This window comes from Stomoxys calcitrans, chromosome 3 (assembly GCF_963082655.1).
Source record: "Stomoxys calcitrans chromosome 3, idStoCalc2.1, whole genome shotgun sequence".
Classification (NCBI taxonomy): Eukaryota; Metazoa; Arthropoda; class Insecta; order Diptera; family Muscidae; genus Stomoxys; species Stomoxys calcitrans.
The window spans coordinates 82,563,300-82,570,466 of NC_081554.1; the positions used below are offsets into that span (position 1 = coordinate 82,563,300).

Below are 7,167 nucleotides of genomic sequence, written 5' to 3' on the forward strand. Positions count from 1 at the left end.
ATATTATTGTGAGGTACAAGGTAGAGGTCGCATTACAAGCTGTTGATTTTGAACAAAATCGGTTCAGATTAAGATGTAGCTGCCATATATATCTTCCATCCGATATGGAATTTTAAGGCTGGAGAAGCCACAGTTTTGGTACGAACTTCGTCAATATCGGCTCCGTTTTCCCATTTTAGCTCCCATATATATCTTTCAACTGACATGGACTTTTAAAGCTGTAGAAGTCTCATTTTTGGTTAAATTTTTACAAAATTTAGAATTACGTGTTTTTGTTGATGTTCTAATATGTGTGCAAAATCGTCCTAGATTTAGATATAGCTCTCATATGTATATTCTATTCGAGTTCATAGAGTTTTCATACTATAGCAGCCACAATTTTGGTCCGACCTTTACAAACTGTTACATGATTTGCTTTATTTGACACCCCAATGCGTGTACAGAATTTCATAAAAATTTTCACAGATTTAGATATAGCTCCCATATACGATATATCTTTCATCCGATATGAACTTTTAAGGCTGTAGAAGCCACAATTTTGGTCCGATCTCAACAAGATTTAGAACGAGATGTTTTATTTGACGTCCCAACGAGTGTGCAAAATTTCTTAAAATTCAGTTTAGTTTGCGATATAGATCCAAGATATACCTTTCATCCGATATAGAGTTTTAAGGTTGTAGAAGCCTCGTTTTTGGTTCGATCTTTACAAAATTTTAGCATTAGCTGTTTTATTTGAAGTCGGCAAAATTTCCTCAAAATCGGATTTAGATATAGCTCCCATATATATTTTTCATGAAGTTTTAAGGCTGTTGCAGCCACAATTTTGGTCAGATCTCTTTAATATTGGGAGGGATTTGACATCCTAGTATGTGTGCAAAATTTCATCAAAATCGGCACAGATTTAGATATTGCTCCCATATATACTTTTTATCCATTATGAACTTTTAAGGCTGTAGAAATCCAAAATTTTTGTTCTAACGTCAAAAAATCATACAAGGTTAAATTCGATATTTCAATAGGTATGCAAAATTAAAGTCTGACTAGATGTTGAGATAAATTTCATATTGATTTTATCTTATAAAAGGTCCAGTTTGTTTTGTTTTTCTTTAATAGTGTGCTTAATGCCATGGGCATCACATACTTCTTTATGACTTCTTGGAAAAAATCCCAAAAGCCGCCAAAGTCGATGGCATAAGTAGGTTCTACACGATCGGCTAACTGGTGTTAGAATACAAATTGAGATTCCTATTTCCTTTTCATTTGTATAATCGGCCTAGACTTCTTCGAGTCAGATAGATTTTCAGATAGTTAGGACAGATAGCGTATTTAAAACCATTTCCCTGCACCAAAACTGAGTTTATTTTGAACAAATATTCCAAAATCTCATTTTGCATTAGAACAAATATTTCATTTCAGCAAAATCGGATTATGTTTACATTGTCCTTCCGTCTGTCCGTCTGGCTGTTGAAATCACGCTACACTCTTTAAAAATAGAGATATTGATCTGAAACTTTGCACAGATTCCTCTTTTGCCCATAGGCAGGTTAAAGCAAAATGTATTATCTGATTTTGCTGAAATTTGAGACCGTTGTTGTGTTAGGCCACTAGATTTCTGCAATTTGGACCAGATCGGTCCAGATTTGGATAGAGCTGCCATATAGACCGATCTCTCGATTTAAGGTCTTGGATCCATAAAAAGCGCATTTATTTGAATATATAGGGTGATTTTTTTGAGGTTAGGATTTTCATGCATTAGTATTTGACAGATCACGTGGGATTTCAGACATGGTGTCAAAGAGAAAGATGCTCAGTATGCTTTGACATTTCATCATGAATAGACTTACTAACGAGCAACGCTTGCAAATCATTGAATTTTATTACCAAAATCAGTGTTCGGTTCGAAATGTGTTCAAATTTTGACAAATTTTGTTCAGCGATGAGGCTCATTTCTGGTTGAATGGCTACGTAAATAAGCAAAATTGCCGCATTTGGAGTGAAGAGCAACCAGAAGCCGTTCAAGAACTGCCCATGCATCCCGAAAAATGCACTGTTTGGTGTGGTTTGTACGCTGGTGGAATCATTGGACCGTATTTTTTCAAAGATGCTGTTGGACGCAACGTTACGGTGAATGAACACATTTCGAACCGAACACTGATTTTGGTAATAAAATTCAATGATTTGCAAGCGTTGCTCGTTAGTAAGTCTATTCATGATGAAATGTCAAAACATACTGAGCATCTTTCTCTTTGACACCATGTCTGAAATCCCACGTGATCTGTCAAATACTAATGCATGAAAATCCTAACCTCAAAAAAATCACCCTTTATTAGGCCCCTCGAGATTATTCTGCAATTTGGCCAAGATCAGTTCAGATTTGGATAGAGCTGCCATATATACCATTCTTTCGATTAAAGGTCTTGGGACCCTAAAAGGCGCATTTATTGTCTGAATTCGCCGAAATTTGGGAAGGCGAGTTGTGTTATGCTCTTCGAAATATTTCAGCAATTTGACCTAGATTGGTCCAGGTTTGGATATAGCTGTCATATAGACCGATCTCTCGATTTACAGGCCTATAAAGGGGCTTGTACTTATGAAACCACTCAATTTCCGTGTTAAATTTAGTCCAAATCGGACCACATTTCGATAAAGCTGCTATGGTGGCATACATTATGCTTTTTTACCGGATTATGATGAGATATGTTTTTATACCCTGCACCACCACTGTGGTACAGGGTATAATATTTAGATTTTTGCATTTGTTTGCAACGTTACGAAGGAGAAGAGCTAGACCCATTGATAAGTACACCGATCGACTCAGAATCACTTTCTGATTCGATTTAGCCATGTCCGTCTGTCCGTCTGTGAGTCAATCGCATAAGTCGGTTCCATGTATTCTTGTAATCAAAGTGCAGATCGTATTTGTTGTCCGATTGTCACGAAATTTTGCACATGTAATTTTATTGGCCGAAGGACAAACGCTATTGATTTTGAAAAAAATCGGCTCAGATTTAGATATAGATTCCATATATATCATTCATCCGATATGGCTTTTTAAAGCTGTAGAAGCCACAATTTTCGTCCGATCTTCACAAAATTTGGCATTGGGTATTTAATTTGAGGTCTTTATATGTGTGGAAATCGGTTCAGATTTAGATATAGCTCCCATATATATCTTTCATACGACAAGGACTTTTATGGCTGTAGAAGCCACAGTTTTAGTCCGATCTTTGAAATATTTTGCGCGAAGTGTTTTATTTAACGTCCTAATATGTGTGAAAAATTTCATGAAAATCGGTCCATATTTAGATATAGCTCCCATATATATCATTTATCTGATATGGCCGTTTAAGGCTCTATGAGACACAATTTTACCGATTTGACATCCTAATATGCGTGCAAAATTTCATGAAAATCGGTTTAGATTTAGATATAGCTCCCATATATATCTTTCATCCGATTTGCACTTAAATGGCCGTAGTAGCTACAATTTTCAACCGATCTGCACAAAATTTGGCACCGACTATTTTGCTACTGCACCTGATATATCTGGAAATTTTCATCAAAATCAGTTTAGATTTGGATAAAGCTCCCATATATATCTTTCATCCGATTTGAACTATTAAAGCTGTAGAAGCCACAATTTTGGTCCGATCTTCACCAAATTTGGCGTGGTGTCAGTTTTGTGAAGTCTCAATATATGTGCAAAATTTCACAAAAATCGGTTCAGATTTAAATATAGCTCCCATATATATCTTTCATCCGATTTGGCTTTTAAGACTGTAAAAGCCACGCATGAGGTGCTTTATTTCACGTCTTCATATGTGTGCAAAATTTCATAAAAATCGATTTAGATTTACATATAGCTACCATATATATCTTTCATCCGATATGGCCTTTTAAGGCAGTAGAATCCACAATTTTCGTCCGATTTTGCACCTTTAAATTGACGTTCCAATGCGTGCGCAAAATTTCATTAAAGTCATTCCTAATTTAGATCTAGCTCCAATGTGTATATTTCATCCGATATGGACTTTTAAGGCAGTAAAAACCACAATTTTTGTCACATCTCCACAATCTAGAGCGTGAGATGTTCTATTTCATGTCCCAGTATGTGTCAATAAAATTGCCACAGGTTTCGATATAACTCCCATATAATTTATATTTATAATTATCCGATATGGCCTTTTAAAGATGTGGCAATCCAAATCTTTTGTCCTATGGTAGGAAAATCCTACAATGTTCTAAATTGCTATTTCAATTGGTATCCAAATTACAGTCTGACGAGATTTCGAGATAAGTTCTACATATAAAAAGTACTTCATGTACTAGGTGGTGTAGGGTATTATATAGTCGGCACGGATTGACTTTTGCCTTTCCTTACTGGTTCATATATACCCGAGGTGGTGGGTATCCATAGTTCGGCCCGGCTGAACTTAACGCCGTATAGGGGATGTCATGGCGATGGAGAATTCATTAGGGTCTTACACCATTGTTTGGAGGTGTAACAAAGGAAATGCCGAAATTCGAGTAATTCCATCTCATTCTGGAGCTTTTAAAATCCCATATTTCAAGGAAACATTTAACAAGTGTTGTTTTTAAGGCAAATATATCAACTCAGAGTTCAAACTTCCATGCTAAAAATTTTTTTAAAATCAAATCGCTATGTTATGTATATTTGCCCATGAACATTCCATTGTATCTCACAAATAACGCCAGCATGAGAGATGGATAACCACCACTGAAAATTGTCTCTGATGTTCTCGACAGGATTCGAACTCGTTCGTTCAGCGTCATAGGCGGACATGTTAACCTCTGCGCTAAGGTGGTCGCCAAGTACAAGTCATAAATTTTGTATAAATTTTCGAAAAAATTACCCTAGTTCAATCTTTGCAGCTTCTTAATTGCAGACATCTTAAAATTTTGCTTGCTCTTTGTGAGAAAAATGGAAAAATTTATATCGGCCGTATATTCTTAGGAATTTTTCTTCTTTCCTGTTCACTTTTAGAATGAAAGTTTTATTTAAGCTAAACGAAAATAGGTGTATATTGATTAAAAAAATATATTTATGAACGAAAATTCTTGAAGGATTACAGGATCACCCAGGACCCTCCCTGGCTACGCCTATGGCCTTAACATATGTACATTGAAATCAGTTTTCACATTCACATCATAGCAAAATTAATTTGAATTGCTCTGCATATTACCCTAGCGAGCAATTAGTGATACTCAAATGATTTTGTGCGGTTATTAATGGTCAAACAAATTCGTAAAATGTTTGTTCTCATTATTTTTTTTTTTTTACAAAATAAAATAAAATAAAAAATAAACAAAATACGTGTACTTACCAGTGGCAAACGAATGGCAGCATAATAGTTGTGCAGGCATAACGGGCTTATGAAACATAAAACTGAATGTCCATTGCTGTTGATCCGCAAAAATTGATTCAATGGATTTTTATTTTCCAATTCCAATTTGTTTAATTTAATATGATTGGGCAATTATCAAGTTGAAACACTGTTTTGCGGACATTGCCACCAGCATACAATTTAATCAAATATTGCGGTTTTTAGACTTGGCCACAAGCTCAAATTCGATTTAATGTTCAGCAAAAACGAAACGAATGAAATCATTGGAGCCACACATTTACACACGCAGACACTTTGTTTTTGGCAATCGATTGTTAACAAGTCCTTTGGAGATACTTTAAATTAATTGGTCGATTTGAATCGTTGCAAAATATAAAACATAGTTAAATAGTGATAGGTGGGTGCCCTTTGATTTGTGGCATCACTTAGTGTTTAAAACGAATCTTTTATTTCAACTTTGGAAATGTTACACTTTCATTAGGATAAGGTATCGCGTCATCAAAGCCCATACCCCATACCCATTACACTCGTTGATGGTTGGTCGGTCACTAATGCACGACGTCAAAAAGGCACAAAGACACACTAGCAGCACTTGGGCTCACGTGAAACATGCATACACACACACACACAGACACACACAAACACTCAACGCCTGATGATTGTCGAGGACACCCACAAATATTGTAAGGACTCGGGGACACTTTCTTGCTTTTGGTTGCCTTGAAGTGTTAGTGTTAGTCTAGAATCACTTTGGCTTAGTCAGTCGCTGGCAGGATGGAAGGTTGATCCCACGAATGGATGGATGGATGGATGAATGAATGAATGGATGATAGCAATGAGACACACATCTGTATCATACCACTCGCGTTTCATAACTGGCCAAGTCACGGTTAACTACTGAACGCACACAACAAAATTGTTGGGCAAAACTTCGTTTTCTCCAACGAAATGTGAGCCTGCTGCTGATGGCAGCGCTGCCCCAGAGTCGGATGGTTGGATGTTCGACGACGAGATGACAGACTTGGTGCGCTAATATAATCATCACACAATTGCAGCTTCAAATTGAACTTCCTAGCAGTAGTGCGCCCACCATCAACATCATCATCGCCATCCTTATCATTGTTCGAGGAGGATGAGAGTTACATGTTGAAGTTAAACAGCCGGCAGAGATGTTTATAAGAACGTCAACCTAGGCAGTGGCGGAAGAGGAGACAGCGCCAGTTACGCTGGTGTTCGCAATAGATTTACTATTTGCACAATGACGAAGAGAGGCAAAAAACAAGAATTGCAAACTCAGGAAGCACCTTACACTACTTCTACACCCAGCCACCTACAAGGCGTCAAGGCGACTGCAACGCGGTTTCCGTGTGAGAGATGACTTAACGTGTGTATGGCAGGCGTATGGGCGGTCGGACAGACTAGTTTGATGGCTGGCTGGTTGGCTTATTACCAGCTCGAAAAACGAGGAAAGCGCAAAACGAAATCAGCAAAAAATGGCTAACGAGAAAACTGGCACAGCGACACCCTGGCCGTCATTAGGCTCGTCTTCTCGTCGGATGGCAAAAAGACACGTTTGAAGACAAGTTCCATGGCATTTACATGCAGCACCCGAAGCTTTACGAAATGCTGAAATGTTGTTTTGTGTAAAAGTTCTGCAGTTTAAAGATGTGCCTCCTCTGCTACAGCTCTCAGCAGGCCAAAAGTAGTGTTGGTATGCGAGTGTGTGTATGTGTGTGTGTGTGTGTGAGGTAGCATGCAGCCTGGATTCTGCAGTTGAACAGAGTAGTATGTCAGTGTGTCT

General features: G+C 37.5%; 1 long non-coding RNA gene across 1 annotated transcript in view; it reads right to left on the reverse strand.

The window, feature by feature from the left end:
- The window catches only part of LOC106081913 (uncharacterized), a 128,799-nt gene extending 121,989 nt beyond the window's left edge, over positions 1-6,810 (reverse strand). Inside the window, exon 1 of the long non-coding RNA XR_001220425.2 lies at positions 5,346-6,810. This is a non-coding gene — a long non-coding RNA (uncharacterized LOC106081913). The remainder of the gene's footprint in view (positions 1-5,345) is intronic.
- Positions 6,811-7,167: the final 357 nt, after the last annotated feature.